The 18,173-nt window shown below is 39.4% G+C and overlaps 1 long non-coding RNA gene across 1 annotated transcript; it reads right to left on the minus strand.

Annotated features, from left to right (window-relative positions):
• Positions 1–13,088: 13,088 nt before the first annotated feature.
• On the minus strand, positions 13,089–16,164 carry LOC140008910 (uncharacterized). Its single transcript, XR_011816207.1, has 2 exons — positions 15,927–16,164; positions 13,089–13,245 (listed from the first exon to the last, which is right to left on the minus strand). It is a non-coding gene; the product is annotated as an uncharacterized lncRNA (long non-coding RNA).
• Positions 16,165–18,173: the final 2,009 nt, after the last annotated feature.

Here is an 18,173-nt window from a genome sequence, read left to right on the forward strand (position 1 = left end):
TCATTCTCACTCGATTGAAGCTAATAAGTAATGAATCTAACAAGTTTTCTCTCCCTCACTCACACCTTTTTTTTCACGGTTTTGAGGTTGGAAAAGTAAGAAAGCTTCACACTCTGCTTCTCTCTTTTGCTCCTCACGGTTTCTGCTATCAAATGAAATAGCCGAGCCTTCCTTCTCCTTCAATCCCTTAACTCCCGGTTTAGAATAATGGAAGGAGAAAGAAATGGTGAAACTCTCAGTTTCTCTCTCGGTTGCTGCTGTCCAGAGTAGAAGTGTAAAGCTCTCTCACGTTGCAACTTCCTATTATTCTCCCTCGGTCGATAACTCCTATGCTGGTCACTCACTTCCTCTCATTTGGTGGGGAACAAACTCTGAGTTCTCCTCTCAATTTTGTTGCTAATCAGACACTCCACAGCTTTTCTTCACTCGGTTCTCTTTTCCTTTGCTCAGACTACTAGCTGGCTGCATGGTATTTCGTCTAAAGTCCTAAGGCCAATTCAGTCATTTAGTTGTAGTTTAATTGTTTTCCAAGGCCTGAAATCTTATGATCTCAAGTATGAACTCCCAACTTTTGTTATATATATTTACATCACTCCAAAATATTTATAAATTCTTGATTTTCCTTTGTAAAGTTTAAATTTAGACATTTAATCGACCAATTATTTGTTATCTATAATAATTCAAATGACGAAATAAGGGTAATAATGGCTAAGTCTATTCAAGATTTTTTTCGAGTTACCACATTCTTCCCCCCTTAAGAAAATTTCGTCCTCGAAATTTCACATTTTTAATCGTAAAAAGTTCCAGGTATTCTTTTCGTATTTTATCTTCCAATTTCCACATCATTTCGTCTCATCATTCATGTTTCCACCAAAATCTTAACCAAAGAGATTTGTTTCTTAGCGTTTTCTCCTTCCGATCTAAGGGTTGTATCGGCTGTTTTCCCAAGTATATAAAATTCAACTACTTTAGTTTACAATTGAGCTGAGCGTTATACCTAATTAAACAATCTATAACTAAGATAACATCATAACCTGACGTTTTCACTTGACGTTATCACTCCCTAAGCTCTATAATTCTCACAACTAGTCTATTTACTAATGTGTAATAATCAATTATGCATGCGTACAATTGGAGGTAGCTGTAACCCAAAAACACATTCACTCCATATATATCATTAATACAAAGCAAATTCATGATCAATTAAATTACACCACACAACAAAGTCAATTACGGCATATATCAACCTTAAGTACACTTTAATAAAAAGTCAAACAAGTCTTTTTAAGTACATTCAATATCCAAACATGGCAAAGTTCCGACTCACTCATCCCAACCCTAGGGTTTTTATCCATAATAGAGATGGTAGATCCCTGAAATTCCTACCTTTATTCACAAAAGTTCAGTTTTTTTTTCAAATATCCCAATAATATCATCCCATTCACTAGATCTATCAAGTCATGGCTTCATCATTAGTTTGTCCTTTCTTCTAAACGTATGAGCTGACAAATAGATCAAATTTACTAACTTTAACATATTATTCATGTTCTCACCCTTTCCTACTTGTTATCAATAATGGTTATATCCACAACTTGTAAACATCTTACGATAAATATTTCTTTAGACTCATAAACTGCAACGATTCATCATAACATCATTGCCCTAATAATCACCACCTACTCCATATATTACATTTTTCTGAATTCCACTGCAAAATAATTCATTTTCTTATTTAATTCACCTAAGCCTTGCCTTAATAGTTAAAGCACCATTAACCTTAGTCTTGGCTTAATCTTATCCATTGATAGACGTTTAATTTATACTGACTACCGTGTATAATCATCCCAACATAGTCAAGGTGACAATCGTTCAAGTGCATTTACTAATCCAATTACCCCATTAGTACCACTAATCAAAATTCCTTCGTAAATTATAGATTTACTACGTCTAATATCCAATCAAAGAGTATGATCATTACATATGTACATCAATGGCTCTTGAGTATTCCAAATGATCTCAAACATTTCATACAATAGCCCCAAATAATCCTCCAATAAAATTTAAGGAGTCACAATGTCATCGAGAACTCACCTCACATGGCAAATTCATCAAATTACTTACACACAATATGAATTACATTACACACCAACTTCATACAACTTTAAAAGCCAAACAATTCACGGATAGTCCCCCTTTTTCATACATAATTCAAACTTCAATCTTTATAACATGAAAGAAAACAATTCAATAATACACAAATTACTATAACCACATGGCTAATAGTTCAACCCTTAGTTTAGATTCAACTTAACCTTCATTAGTTTAGTCCTGGACAATCCCACTAGACCCCACTTGTTCTTTCGGTTCCACTTCCATAGGTTCTTCTATCATATTAGTTTCCAACTCTAGAATCCTGTCACGTCACATCCTTATGGATTTCCTCATTTCTTACATTCTGATATGAACTCTCTCATTTGCTATTACTAGCCTCTGTCTTTTACCCATTTAAACTCGTATCACTCGCTCCAAATAGAAGTAAGTTCTTGAACGGTCACAGTGACTAGTCATTTGATACCCTAGAACACACTACCGAAAGGTTTCTGTGGAGTCTTGGGGATGGATTTATATAGCGATTGATGCCCTAGAACACACTACACAAAAGAATGTGTAGCACCTGGATCAATTAAAACCCTAGCTAAACGGTGAAAGATTGGGATTGTACCTTCTACCACCTCAGTTGCCTCAGGAACTTGTTGGTAATCCAGTGCATAAACCCTGGCCGGTACTTTTGGTCGGCTCCCTCCGGCACTGGTTTGCTTAGGGCTGACTTTTCCGGTCTCTGGGTATCACCTCCCGCCTTCAGTTTGTTTGGGCAATTCGCGAGCTGATGCTCGGTACTACCGCAGGCCAAACACTTCCCAGATTTCCTCCAACAGTCACTTTCAGAATGGTTGGATTTTTTGCAGTACCCACACGTAACTTGAGGGGTCACCGCTGATCCACTAGAAGGCGCTTTCCTTGCCTGTGTCAGTCCACTACGACCTCCTCTAGATAAAGCTCCTCTCAAAACTCCAGCAGTCCTTGGTCCTCCCGCTCCTCTTCCCATCTTGGAAGGCTGTGCACTTTTACTAGCTTGTCCAGAGGTATGGCTAGAAATGTTTCTTTTCTTATTGTGGAAGTCTCTCACTTGCAATCTTGCACTCTCAACCCTCTGTGCCTTCTCTAAAGCTTCAATAAATGTAGAGATTTGGGCTGCGGCCAAACCCTCTTGTATCTCTACATTGAGTCCCTGAACAAACCGTCTAATCCTTTTTCGCTCATTGGTCACCAATTCGGGAGCGTACTTTGAAAGCTTAGTAAATTTTCCTTCATACTCAGCTACACTAAGAGTCCCCTATTTCAGTTTGATAAATTCGTCCTCCCTCTTCTCCTGGATTAAGGGCGGAAGAAACTTTTCATTAAATTCCCTTGTGAAATTCTCCCAAGTCCAAGGGGTTTGAGTTCTCTCCCATTTTCCTTTTATCAGATCCCACCAAGCACGGGCTACTCCCTCAAATTGGAAAGCAGCGAAATTCACTCGCCTATCTTCAGTGTAGTCTAAATCAGCGAATATGTTGGTCATCCTTTCTAACCAATTCTCCGCTACCTCAGGATCAGGTTCGCCAAGGAACTTAGGCGAGTTAAATTTCAAGAACCTCTCTAAGGCTCTATCTTCTCCTCTTACCTGACCCCCAGGTTGGTTGAACGGTCCAGTGCCTTGTCTATCAGCTAAGCGCTCTAGGATATCAGTCATTCTATTAATGGCGGTAGCCACTTGATTACCCTCAATATTTTCCTGTCCCTGGGTCGGTCCAGTTGCCGATCCCTGGTCATTCCCCTGAGGTTGGACCAATCTAGTCCCTCGCCCACGGCCTCGACCCCTTCTTAGCCCTTTCATAACCTAGGCATGTCTAGTGCAAGAAATAAATAAATTATGCGATGCAAAGTAGAGAGCAGGAACCAATCAAGAAAACATTGGAATTAACAATAATTTACATTCATTAACATATCAAATTCATACAATTAACAAGTCATGGGGTAATCACAAAAATATAGCACACAGGTGCCACAAGAGTACTTTTAGTCACAGAAGACTAAAGTAAAGCAAGTGCCTCAAAAATAGGTCACACAGTCATGCAAAATACAATGGTCTCAGCACTTAGCATCACCCCTACTAATACTAGCTATACTAGTCAAAAGGATCAAAAGAAAGGTCAGTCAATCTAAACCTAGTCCGCAGCAGGACTATCAGGAGGGACCTCCTCCTCAGGATCCTCCTCCTTAGAGTCCTGAGTTACACCCATCGCCTCATCCACTAGCCTAGTGGCATCAGCTGCGATATCGGAAGCCCTACTACGGACCTCCTCTCTCAACCTAGTAAGCTGAGCCCTAGTACTCTGAAACTCATCACGAACCACAGCAGATGTGGCCACCTCACCCTCGACCACCTCCTCGATCTCGGCAATCCGCTCACCCTGAGTGCTAACCATCTGTCTAACCTCGTCCACCCCTGCCTAAAGATCCCTATTAAGATCCACTAGCTGATGACGCTCGTCGTCTAGAGCAAGCACAAGATGGTTCGGGTAAGCAACACGCACACCAGGGATATCTGTCAGATGGGGAATAGCGTACTCGAATTTCTCCAGCCAAAGCTCGGTAGTAAATAGGCCTAGGAGGCGCTATATGACCATTTGCATGGCCATTCCCGTCAGCTGCCGGAACTCCATTTCCGTTTTCCATCCCTGCAAAATAATAGCACCTTTCGGGTTAGAAATTTAAATCGCTATCTAATTCGGATGTCGTTTATGCATGCCTAACCCAAGCTCTAGTATGCCCCAAGTACCTCTTAAGGTATAACTAAATTATCCGATCTCAGGTCTTAAAGGTAGAGTATCCAATATGTTTCCCATATAGATCTCTAACTAGCGCTTTGATACCAACTGTGACGCCCCCACTTCTCCCTAAGGCGTCCCGCGGATACCCTTTGGTTCGCCTTAGGGAGAAGTGGGGGCGTCACAGTTGGTTATCAGAGCGCTAGGTTAGAGATCTATATGGTAGACATATTGGATACTCTACCCTTAAGACCTGAGACCGGATAATTTAGTTATACCTTAAGAGGTACTTGGGGCATACTAGAGCTTGGGTTAGGCATGCATAAACGACATCCGAATTAGATAGCGATTTAAATTTCTAACCCGAAAGGTGCTATTATTTTGCAGGGATGGAAAATGAAAATGGAGTTCCGGCAGCTGACGGAAATGGCCATGCGAATGGTCATATAGCGCCTCCTAGGCCTATTTACTACCGAGCTTTGGCTGGAGAAATTCGAGTACGCTATTCCCCATCTGACAGATATCCCCGGTGTGCGTGTAGGGTTACCTTTGCTTACCCGAACCATCTTGTGCTTGCTCTGGACGACGAGCGTCGTCAGCTAGTGAATCTTAATAGGGATCTTCAGGCAGAGGTGGACGAGCTTAGACAGATGGTTAGCGCTCAGGGTGAGCGGATTGCCGAGCTCGAGGAGGTGATCGAGGGTGAGGTGGCCACATCTGCTGTGGTCCGTGATGAGCTTCAGAGTACTAGAGCTCAGCTTACTAGGTTGAGGGAGGAGGTCCGTAGTAGGGCTTCCGATATCGTAGCTGATGCCACTAGGCTAGTGGATGAGGTGATTGGTGTAGCTCAGGACTCTAAGAAGGAGGATCCGGAGGAGGATCCTGAGGAGGAGGTCCCTCCTGATAGTCTTGCTGCGGACTAGGTTTAGATTGACTTATCTTTCTTTTGACCCTTTTGACTAGTATAGCTAGTATTAGCAGGGGTGATGCTAAGTGCTGAGGCCATTGTATTTTGCATGACTGTCTGGCCTATTTTTGAGGCACTTGCTTTACTTTAGTCTTTTGTGACTAAAAGTACTCTTGTGGCACCTGTGTGCTATATTTTTGTGACTACCCCATGACTTGCTAATTGTATGAATTTGATATGTTAATGAATGTAAATTATTGTTAATTCTAATATTTTTTTGATTGGTTCCTGCTCTCTACTTTGCATCGCATAATTTATTTATTTCTTGCACTAGGCACGCCTAAGTTATGGAAGGGCTAAGAAGGGGTCGAAGACGTGGTCGAGACCGTGGGCGAGGGACTAGACCAGTCCAACCTCAGGGGAATGACCAGGGATCGGCAACTGGACCGACCCAGGGTCAGGAAAATATTGAGGGTAATCAAGTGGCTACCGCTATTAATAGAATGACTGATATCCTAGAACGCTTAGCTGATAGACAAGGCTCTGGACCGTTCAACCAACCTGGGGGTCAGGTAAGAGGAGAGGATAGAGCCTTAGACAGGTTCTTGAAATTTAACCTGCCTAAGTTCCTTGGCGAACCTGATCCTGAGGTAGCGGAGAATTGGTTAGAAAGGATGACCAACATATTCGCTGCTTTAGACTACACTGAAGATAGGCGAGTGAATTTCGCTGCTTTCCAATTTGATGGAGTAGCCCGTACTTGGTGGGATCTGATAAAACGAAAATGGGAGAGAACTCAAACCCCTTGGACTTGGGAGAATTTCACAAGAAAATTTAATGAAAAGTTTCTTCCACCCTTAATCCAGGAGAAGGGGGGACGAATTTATCAAGCTGAAAGAGGGGACTCTTAGTGTAGCTAAGTATGAAGAAAAATTTACTAAACTTTCAAAGTACGCTCCCGAATTGGTGACCAATGAGCGAAAAAGGATTAGAAGGTTTGTTCAGGGACTTAATGTGGAGATACAAGAGTGCTTGGCCGCAGCCCAAATCTCTACATTTACTGAAACTTTAAAGAAGGCACAGAGGGTTGAGAGTGCAAGATTGCAAGTGAGAGACTTCCACAATAGGAAAAGAAACTTTTCTAGCCATACCTCTGGACAATATAGTAAAAGTGCACAGCCTTCTAAGATGGGAAGAGGAGCGGGAGGACCAAGGACTGCTGGAGTTTCGAGAGGAGCTTTATCTAGAGGAGGTCGTAGTGGACTGACACAGGCAAGAAAAACGCCTTCTAGTAGATCAGCGGTGACCCTTCAAGTTACGTGTGAGTACTACGGAAAATCCAACCATTCTGAAAGTGACTGTTGGAGGAAGTCTGGGAAGTGTTTGGCTTGCGGTAGTACCGAACATCAGCTCGCGAATTGGCCAAACAAACTGAAGGCGGGAGGTGATATCCAGAGATCGAAAAAGTCAGCCTCTAAGCAAACCAGTGCCGGAGGGAGCCGACCGAAAGTACCGGCCAGGGTTTATGCACTGGATTACCAACAAGTTCCTGAGGCAACTGAGGTGGTAGAAGGTACAATCCCAATCTTTCACCATTTAGTTAGGGTTTTAATTGATTCAGGTGCTACACATTCTTTTGTAAACCCTAACTTCATAAGTGGGATCGATTTGAAGCCAATTAAGTTACCATATAATCTAGAGGTTAAAACGCCTACTGGGGATCAAAGTCTAATTGCTAACTTGGTGTATCAAGATTGTGAAATCTGGATTGGGGAACGAAAATTATTGGCTGATTTGATGGGATTGACGATTAAGGGATATGATGTAATCTTGGGGATGGATTGGTTAGCCCGTTATAATGCTCAGATGAATTGTAGGACGAAAATTGTAGACTTGTGTATTTCAGGGGAGGCAACCCTGAAACTGGATGTAAAGGGCAAATTAGTTTCGTCTGCACTTATTTCAGAAATTCGGGCTAGAAAATTATTAAGTAAAGGAGCTCAAGGGTATTTGGCTTTTCTTATTAACACCCCTAGTGATAAGGTGAATTTGGAGGACATGCCTATAGTGAAAGACTTTCCTGATGTTTTTCCTGAAGAATTGGAGTCTCTACCTCCGGAACGGAAAATAGCCTTTAAAATCGATGTAACTCCGGGAGTAGCCCCTATTTCTAGAACGCCATATCGAATAGCCCCAACTGAATTGAAGGAGTTGAAATTCCAACTACAGGACTTGTTAGAATGGGGTTTTATACGGGAAAGTGATTCGCCGTGGGGAGCCCCAGTTTTGTTTGTTAAGATGAAAGATGGGAGTCTAAGACTGTGTATAGACTACCGAGGCTTGAATGATGTTACAATTAAGAATAAATACCCACTGCCCCACATTGACGAGTTGTTTGACCAATTGCAAGGGGCTGTAGTATTCTCGAAGTTGGATTTGAGACCGAGTTATTATCAGTTGAGGATTTTGGAGAAGGACATACCCAAGACTGCTTTTAACTCGAGATATGGACATTTTGAATTTGCCGTGATGTCATTTGGGTTAACAAATGCTCCTGCTACTTTTATGGATTTAATGCATAGGGTTTTTAAGCCTTATTTGGACCAATTTGTGGTAGTATTCATTGATGATATTTTGATGTATTTTACAAATGTGAAAGACCATGAGAAACACCTAAGGGTTGTTTTGCAAACCTTAAGGGAATATCAATTGTATGCTAAGTTTAGCAAGTGTGAGTTCTGGTTTAAAAAAGTGACTTTCTTGGGGCACATAATTTCTAAGGATGGGATTAAAGTGGATCCAACTAAAGTTGAAGTTGTTTTAAAATGGAAACGACCGGAAAACCCTTCCGAGATTCGGAGTTTTATTGGATTAGCAGGGTATTACCGGAGATTTATTCAGGATTTTTCGAAAATTGCTGGATCCATGGCTGAATTAACCAAGAAAAATGAAAAGTTTATATGGAGTCCTAAGTGTGAGGAAAGTTTTCAGAAATTGAAAAGACGATTGACAAGAGCGCCTGTGCTAGCTTTGCCAAACGGAAAGGATAGTTTTGTGGTTTACACAGATGCATCTAAGGAAGGACTAGGATGTGTTTTAATGTAAAATGACAATGTAATAGCATATGCCTCTAGGAAATTAAAACCGCATGAAGGGAATTACCCTTTGGTTCGCTTTAGGGAGAATCACTTCTCCCTAAGGCGAACCAAAGGGTATCCGCGGGACGCCTGCCTCGCTCTCGCAGGACTCAAGCCAAATCATTCAAGCTTATTATCGAACTACTCAACAACAGTAAGTAACTTACGTACAGTAAATGCGGAAGCGTTCAAGCTTATCAATAGTCATCCATTATCCAACCCGCATGTCGGGTATTCAAAATACATCATGAATTCCAAATATACATTACGCCCCAAAAGTTACATTTCAATTCCAAAAGTACAATCCAAAACCAAGGCATAACCAAAAGTAATAAAAATCCTAAACAAAAACCCATCAGGAAGGTTTTCGAGTATACCTCCAAGTTCAAACCTGTTAAGGAAAATAAATCTACAGAGTGAGCAAAAACGCTCGTAAGGCCAAGAACACACATGCAGGCACATAGCTCAGGTAACAAGCCCAAGTAACGATTCAAGTAATAGCTTGCAAGTAATTAATAATGCCATCCAAAATGTAACCAGAAACAATTTAAGGATATGGTAACTCTCAGGAGTTAAGTTCCACTTGCTTTGCCTGTTCATTCGTATATCTTCCCGTGATGACTCTCCGTCAACCGGGTTAATATTTCCAAACCGTAGATCACCACTTACTTCTCATCCGTCCCCCATACACCGCTTCGGGCCCGCACGACATTTATAAGGCGATACTCCACGAGTATGCCAAGCAAGATCTCTCAATAGATCAAGCTTATCATGTGAATCTCATGGCTCACTAAGGTTCCCGACCAATCCCATGCCGGCTCGAATTCCAAGGTCGGCTTATGAGTTTGGGCGTCCCCCATGTATCATATAAGTGTCAAGGAGATTTACTCCAACGACGTATGCAGCCATAGCATACCATGTCATGTATTCAAACATTTGACAGGTATAAGCATGTATTTCAGGTCATGTAAACCAGGCAAACGATGTTAAGCATGAATCATTTGTTTCAAATGAGATCGAGTGCGATAAAGTACACACTCGACTTCTTTTTTTCAAAACCAAGTAGGCTAAGCATGTAATCAGGTAAGCCAAGTATGAATCAAGTCCATAGAGTTCAAGTAGTCATACACTTGACACTCACCGAGCAAATCAAGAAGAAATATTTTCTGGAAGTTCAAGTGTTCACGGTAGGATCCTCTTGAAGGTTCTCGTGTGCGCCTGAGCAAATAATAATGTATTATCATTCATATATCCCAATTATCAAGGAAGATTGTAAGCTAGTACAATCTAAGGAAATTTCATGAAAACGAACCTCAATTACTCGTAAATTGAGGTTCAACTGGAGTTTCTTAAAGTAACAAGGGAGATCGAGTTTTTATTTTAGAAAATTAAGTATAAAACGTTCAAGTAATATCGAAGGGATAAAGAGTGCTTGAAAACTCTCTTCTTTTGGAATTCGGAAAATTTTCAGTTTTGATACGATATTTTAAAAAATCGTATCTCACATTTTACATGTCAAAATTTGGAAAACTTGGTACCGTTGAAAACCTCTTTGAAAGTACTAAAAGTTCTTAGAAGACACTTTTCCATGAATCTAAGTGGAAGGTATTCAAAAATGAGCTTAAAGTTGCTGTTCCAGAACACCCAGGATTGAGCCGGGTTTGCTTTTTCGCTAACTTTGGAAATTCGGCAGAATTCACTCGTTGTAAACCAGCCCTTGAAATTTATAACTCAAATAGAGGTGCAAGTAAGGTTTATGACAGAACAAGCGGATCAAGAATTGGAGTTTCGAGTACCAAGATATGGTAGCTCAAAGTTGGAAAAAATTCAAGACTGTTGAACAATTTCCAGATTTGGGTCTCCGACTTTGGACCTTTAGTTAAGTGTCGAAACGGACTTGGATTGGTGCCAAATTTTTCAGTATAGTACTCCTATATGAAGGGTATCTCTCTATCCAATTTCATGAAAAAATACCTTCGGGAAGGTAGTTAACCAATCAACCCAAATTTTGAAATTACTAAGGCCAAACTGCCTTTAGCTCCATTTCTCTCCGTTTCCAAACATTCGGCTAAGGAACCTCCAGACATGGTTCATTTGTGCAAGAAAAGCCTAAGGAACCTACATGGTACATTTGGTAGGTGTTTAACACCAAGAAATTCATTTAGTAAGACCACAACGAGTCTCACATCAAATCTGTCCAAATCCAAGGGTTTTCAAGAACAAGGCAGTCACCGTATTTCGATCACAAATCACTCAATTTAACTCGGAATTGGGCATGGTTTATGGCGTTGGAAAATACATTCATAGGGCTATAATTTTACAGAAGAAATTATTTTAAGATTCAGCATGAAACTGACTTGAAATTAAGCCTAAAGTTGCAGCATCATCAAATCGTTCCAGCAAAACAGAGAAACAGCGCAGCCTTCTTAAAATGATTGGTTTGGCTCACACACTTGGAACCAAAACGTACATTTTATACCATTGGAAAGGTGTGGATGTCTAGTTTCAAATGCCACTGATGATACTCAATTTCGACATCGGAGTACAGAGTTATGGGCGAAATACGAACACTGGTCTGAGTATTACGGGAACAGTTTCCAGATTGCTAGCTTTGGGCAATAAATTCATTTGACCAACCAAAACTCAGTATTTTTCAATGAAAATTTTTATACAATAACTACAACATGTAAACAACACAATCAAGCCATTAAATTCTCAAATTTTTGCATTAAAGTGGCCGAACAAAGCGGGGGCAAAATGGTCAGATTTGGCCTTTGCACCCATCATGAGTTTCCATCAATTTCCCACCAATAAACCACTAATTTAAACACTAATCCAACATTAAATCCATCATCAAACATTATACCAGCCATCAACACAGAGATGGGAGTTCATAGAGCCCACCTTCCAATTTTTCCAACAACAACAACAACCCATATGAAATTAAGAGCTTAAAGGTATAATAGAACTTCCAAAAACTGAAATTAGAAAGCTTGATCATGACTTACTCTAGTTAATGTCCAAGCCAGAAATTTCGGCCCCTTTTTGCTCCAGAAAATCCGTGAGTTTCAGCTCCCTTTTGCAGCTCAAAGTAGTGTCCAAGTGTAGAGCTAAGTGTATGTGAAGTTGGGTGTGAATCTAGGAAGGTTTGGTGCAAGTATTTGGAGATGGAAAAATTTGAGAAGCCTTGGTTGTTTTTGCTGCTTGGGTGTCGGCTGCTCTAGTGAGGAAGAAAGAAATGTTTGGTCTGACTCTTTGGCGTACAAAGAAAGCTTAACAACTAAGAGTTTAGGTGCGCAAAAGTCAACCGCAAATAGTGCGCATACGCGCGCGTTTTGTGCTCGATTTCTCTTAAGTTTGTTGTACTAGTGCACTAAATCTCTAAGACACTTACATTCATATAAATATTATTCACTCTTAATTGTCCCAAAATAATGGTCTAAAGTCCCTCAATTAATCGCGCGCGTGAAAACGCGTATTTCCAATTTAGGCGCAATAACGTGAAACCTTCAAGAAATTCTTATAACGATCGTACCACTAACTATCACTTGAGTACTTAAACCTAAAATTACCTATTTTAGAACCATTATACATGTCTCCAAATTTCCGAGCTTATTGTACTCCCAATTAGTTTAAGTTTTCAGACACGTTTTTACTTTTTCACTAAACAAGATTCTAAGAAAATATTTTTTTTGAAACGAGACACTTTAAAAAATATAACGAAACTATAAAACTATGTACTTAGGTCTAATAAGGTTAGAAAATAATAATCGAAGCAAATATTTGAATAAATAATTAAATGAGCAAAAATAGGAGTCGAAAAAATAATAATAATTTTACGAGTCCTCACAGATTGAGTTTCAAGAAAAGGCCCTTGGGTTACTTGGCTCTAAGATAGGCATTGATAGTCAAATTTCCTATTCTTTGAGGGATTCACTATTATTTTACCCTTTCAATATTCTTTTTTTGGCACTTTTTACCATACTAGAGCTACTGTGTGTGACGCTCCCACTTCTCCCAAGGGCGAACCCAAGAGTATCCGCAGAACGCCTGCCTAACTCTCGCCAGGACTCGAGACAAATCAATTCAAATTTAACAATATATAACAATTTATACCAGTCTAATAAGGAAAAATCGCTTCCATAATCGAATATCCAAGTCTTGCACCACGAGTTCAAAATACATCTGTTATCCAATTCTTACATCAGGATCCAAAAGATACATCAATTCCCAAATATATACAATAGCCAAAATATCTAGTCAATTACAATTGAAACCCTAATACAAAAGTACATCCAAAGGGTTCTATCGAGTTTCACTCCATCCATTCCTGTTAAGGAAAACAAATCTACGGGGTGAACCAATAGCTCGTGAGGCCAAGAAAACACACATGCAAGCACGTTGTCCAAGTAACAATCCCAATATAACAAGTAGAGCAATGCAATTTCAATATATAACAATTCGAGCGAGAAAATTAAACAGAAACAATTCAAGAATATATGAGCTCTCAGGAGTTATTTTCCACTTGCTTCGCCATGGCTCGATCCGATACCCCTTCGTGATGACACTCCGTCATCTGGGTGGGTATTATATCCGTAGAAACTTCACTTATTACTTCCTCCGACCAACATTCCACCCTCTCAGATCCGTAACCAAACACGCACGAAAAAGGCAATACTCGTCGAGTATTCCTCACGAGATCTCAAGAGATCAAGTTTTGATTTTTGAACACGCACGAAAAGGGCGATACTCCACGAGTATGTCGAACAAGATCTCAAAAGATCAAGTTGTGTTTTGTTATTCTCTTGGTTTATCAAGCTTCTCGACTAAGCCCATGCTGACTCGAGTTGCAAAATTGGCTAAGAGAATTGGGCGTCCCCATAAGTCGAGGAGATTCACTCCACCCAACAACACGACACGCACAGCATACACAACACGCACGGCAACACGACATGCACACGAAAACGGGTATATTTTAGTCGACGAGATTCACTCAAATCGACTTTGAAAACCAAGTTAATGCAAGTAAAGTTCGAGTAAAAGAGAGCGAGTGCGATAAAGTACACACTCGTCTCATCAAGTGATATTCACATATATGAGTAGGAAAATCAAGTAAACACGACAAGTCATGCACTTGACACTCACCAATTCAAAAGTAATTGAGCGAGAAAATCTTTAGTTGTTCCCTCCGGGATTCTCTTCAAGACTCGTTTGAGCACCTGAAGCAATTAACAAGTATTTTTCACTCACAATCACGTATTAATCAAGAAAGGAGTTACGCTCATTTGGACTAGTCAATACCTCAAACCAAGAACCTTAGCCACTCAAAATAAAGGTTCAAAAGTGAGGTTTTATTAACACAAGAAAAACTGATTTCCTTCATGAAATCAAGTTTAAAGTGACCAATTATCATCAAGAAGGAGTAACGAGTTTTCAAATTTTCATTTTCTAAGAAATCGGCAAATTTCAATTTTGCGCGTCAAATTTAGAAAAATCAGATCTTGCACTCACTAGGTCCAAAATTAGAAAACTTGGTACCGTTGGAAACCTCCTACAAAGTACTAAAAGTTCATAAAATACACTTTTCCATGAATCTAAGTGGAAGGTATTCAAAAATGGGCATGAAGTTGCTGTTCCAGAACACTCAGAATTGAGCCGGGGTTGGTTTTTTCGCTAACTTTGGAAATTCGGCAAAATTCACACGTTGCGAGTTAGCCTCTGAAATTTGTAACTCAATTAGAGTTGAAAGTAAGTTTATAACAGAAAAAGCAGATCAAGGATCGGAGTTTCGAGCACCGAGATATGGTGGCTCAAAGTTAGGGAAAATTCAAGACTGTTGAACAATTTCCAGATTTGGGTTTCCGACTTTGGACCTTTAGTTAAGTATCGAAACAGACTTGGATTGGTACCAATTTTTGCAGTATAGTACTCCTATATGAAGGGTATCTCTCTATCAAATTTCGTGGAAAAATACCTTCGGGAAGGTGGTTAACCAATCAACCAAAGTTTTGAAATTACTAAGGCAAAACTGCCTTTAGTTCCCTTTCTCTTGATTTCCAAACATTCGGCTAAGGAAAACCTCCAAACATGGTTCATTTGTGCAAGAAAGGTCTAAGGAACATACATGGTACATTTAGTAGGTGTTTAGCACCAAAATATTCAGTTAGCGAGTCTATACCAAGCATTGCATCAAATCTGTCCAAAAGTCAGGGTTTTCAAGAGCAGGGCAGGCTCTGTATTTTGATCACAAGTCACTCACATTAACTCGGAATTGGGCATGGTTTATAGCGTTGGAAAACACATTCATAGAGCTATAAGTTCACAGAAGAAATCATTTTAAAATTCGGCATACAACTAGCTCGAAATCGAGCTTCAAATGACAGCTTCTGTATTTCATTCCAGAAGAACAGAGAAACAGAACAGCTGAATTCAGAAGAGTGGTGCCGCTCACACACATGGAACCTGAATGTGCATTTTATACCGTTGGAAAGGTGGGAATGTCTAGTTTCAAATGCCGCTGACGGCACTTGATTTCGATGTCGGACCACTGAGTTATAGACAAAATATGAACACTGATCTGAGCATTACGGAATCAGTTTCCAGATTACTAGCTTTGGGAAATAAATTCATTTGACCAGCCAAAACTCAGTATTTTTCAATGAAAATTTTTATACAACTACTACAACATGTAAACAACACAATCAAGCCATTAAATCCTCAAATTTTTGCATTAAAGTGGCCGAACAAAGCAGGGGCAAAATGGTCAGATTTGGCCTTTGCACCCCTCATGAGCTTCCATCAATTTTCCACCAATAATCCACTAGTTTAAATACTAATACAACATTATAAACATCATCAAGCATAAGATCAGCTTCCAAGACAAAGATGGGAGTTCATAGAGCCCACCCATTTCATTTTACACCATAACCAAGTCATCCACATGAATATCCAAGCCTACAAGTGTAAATCAACTCTTATAAACCAAGTTTAGAGTGTTAGATCACTATATACCTCCTTGGTGTGCTTAAAACCAGAATTTCGGCCCTCCTTGAAGCTCCAAGAAACCGTGAAAGCTCCTCCCTTTTGAAGCTCAAAGTGGTGTCCAAGTGTAGAGCTAAGTGTATGTGAAGTTTGGTGTGAATCTATGAAGATTTGTGCAAGATTTGGAGATGGAGAAATTGAGAAGTCTTGGGTTGTTGTTGCAGCTTGATGGCCGGCTGATGAGAGCAGAAAAAGAAGAGCAATTGCTGATGATAAGCTTCCGTGAGAAGCTTTAAGATTTGGCCAAAGTTTGTTTCAAAAGTCAACTAGGAATAGTGTGCGTACACGCGCGTTTTGTGCTCGATTCCTCTCGAATTTATTTCACTAGTGCACTAAACCTCTAATGCACTTATATTCATATAAATATTATTCACTCTTAATTGTCCCAAAATAATGGTCTAAAGTCCCTCAATTAAACGCGCGCGTGAAAATGCGTATTTCCAATTTATGCGCGATAAAGTGAAACTTTCGAGAAATTCTTATAACGATCGTACCACTAACTATCACTTGAGTACTTAAACCTAAATTTACCTATTTTAAGAACATTGTACATGTCTCCAATTTTCCGAGTTTAATGTACTCTTAATTGGCTAAAAATTTCTCAAACGTGTTTTCACTATTTTCATTAATCGAGCTTCCAAAAATTAATTTTTTGAAACGAGTCACTTTAAAAACATAATGAAGCCATAATTCCATGTATTTAAGTCTAATAATGTTAGAAAATAATATTCGAGGCAATTGGCCAAATAAATAATTAAATGAGCTCGAAATAAGAATTTAAATAAGAAAATTTTGCGAGTCCTCACACTGTGCTTGGTTAACTGTATCATTGATAGCATTTAATGTAGCTTGTCTTTATTCCTCACAGCTAAAATGGATTGATGAGGATTTCCCGAGCTATGACTGAGTCCAACATTTTGCTAACTTGCTAAATTTGTTAAGAGAATAGTTGGCTTGCTTTACTTAATGATTCCTAATTTTGTCAAGTTATGGTGAGTTGTATTCTTAATGACAATGAATTGCAATTTTCACTCGCCTCTTTAAATCAATAATTCTTTTTACTAATTATATGCCTCCTAATTATATGGCCCCAAATAATACAACGTCTATCATCACAATAATTTGTAAGTTAGATGGACAGGATTGGGCAATTTGCAAATTTTCACCATGCATCGCATGGTGTTCCCCTCCGAGTTATCCACCAACTTTGAAGCTTAAATCATGCGAAAGCACCCAATTGAATGACTCAATCTTGAACCAAGATTAATCTTCATGCGCTAATCCTTAGGAAAAAATTTGAAGATGGGGATAGGAAGATTCAAAATTCATGATTGGTACAAGTTTTGGAAACTTTGTGAATGGATTCTGGTTACTATTTATGAATAAAAATAACTAACAATATTATCACTAAATTAATAAATCACCTCGTGACAGAATTTAGTCAACAACAGCATGTTCTTTAATCAAAAAATATGCAAGTTGTACGTTCAAATGTACACATTTAAATTGATATACGTGCAAATATATGTACTTGATTGTGCACATGAGGGCTAAATCGATATATGTGCAAATCTATGTACAAGATTGTGCACGAGTGCTAGTACATGCACATAAAAAGATAATTTCATGATTTTATGCAATACATGTACTCAATTGTGCACATCAGGGCTACTATATGCACATAAAATGTAATTTCATGAAATCACTGAGATTAGCTTGGTGATCAAGGAGGGCTCTTAAGAGCTCTCTCCAATATTAGGTTTAAGGTTCGAATATTATACCATTTAGTTGTTGAGGGCAAAAAAAGTATGAAGAGGAATGGAAAGGTGTAAAAAAAGGGATAATTTCATGATTTTGTTTACAACACAAATTCTATTTTTACAATGTATGAACCTGTTTCTAAATTTCCCGATACACATCCTTACATCCTCATTGTTTTTGAATCTTCCCATTCCCTTTCACCAAATTTTCCGTAACCCTTAATAAATTGTTTTACGGTGAGATAGCTTCCATGTACGTCACATCTTGTTATCTTTCATTTCTTTGCAATTTCCGTTAGGTTCATGACGGTGGATACTCGAGTCATTTTCCTAGCACTCCCAGCATCTAGCTACAGTTCTGCCAGATTTCTAAAGGTTTCCAACGGACCAAAATCTAGCTCGCATTCCATTTCTGATACAAATTCACCTCTACATTCAACCCCAGTTCACCATAATA

This window comes from Coffea arabica, chromosome 6c (genome assembly GCF_036785885.1).
Source record: "Coffea arabica cultivar ET-39 chromosome 6c, Coffea Arabica ET-39 HiFi, whole genome shotgun sequence".
Classification (NCBI taxonomy): domain Eukaryota; kingdom Viridiplantae; phylum Streptophyta; class Magnoliopsida; order Gentianales; family Rubiaceae; genus Coffea; species Coffea arabica.